Source organism: Primulina huaijiensis, unplaced genomic scaffold (genome assembly GCF_012295235.1).
Source record: "Primulina huaijiensis isolate GDHJ02 unplaced genomic scaffold, ASM1229523v2 scaffold39495, whole genome shotgun sequence".
In the NCBI taxonomy this organism is placed as follows: Eukaryota; Viridiplantae; Streptophyta; class Magnoliopsida; order Lamiales; family Gesneriaceae; genus Primulina; species Primulina huaijiensis.
In genome coordinates, this window is record NW_027359296.1 from 1 (window position 1) to 256 (window position 256).

A 256-nucleotide genomic window follows, 5' to 3' on the forward strand; every position below is an offset into this window, starting at 1 on the left:
CTTAAAACGATATTGCCCCGCCCCGGTGCTCACGGTTGTTGGCAAATAAATTTAATATCGTGTGGGCCATTAGCCCACGTATCAGATATTAAACTGATAAGAACAGATACTACACTTGATCTTAGCCAAAAGGCCGAGAAAGGTATCTTGCTATCCGGGTCTTCGAGCGTCGCCCTTGTGTTGCACTATTACATGGGCCTGGCGCACCCCAATCTTGGGAAACGAATTGCCAACAACCGTGAGCACCGGGGCGGGG

The 256-nt window shown here is 50.0% G+C and overlaps 1 pseudogene; it reads right to left on the reverse strand.

Moving 5' to 3' along the window:
• Positions 1–33: 33 nt before the first annotated feature.
• On the reverse strand, positions 34–146 carry LOC140969024 (U2 spliceosomal RNA; annotated as a pseudogene).
• Positions 147–256: the final 110 nt, after the last annotated feature.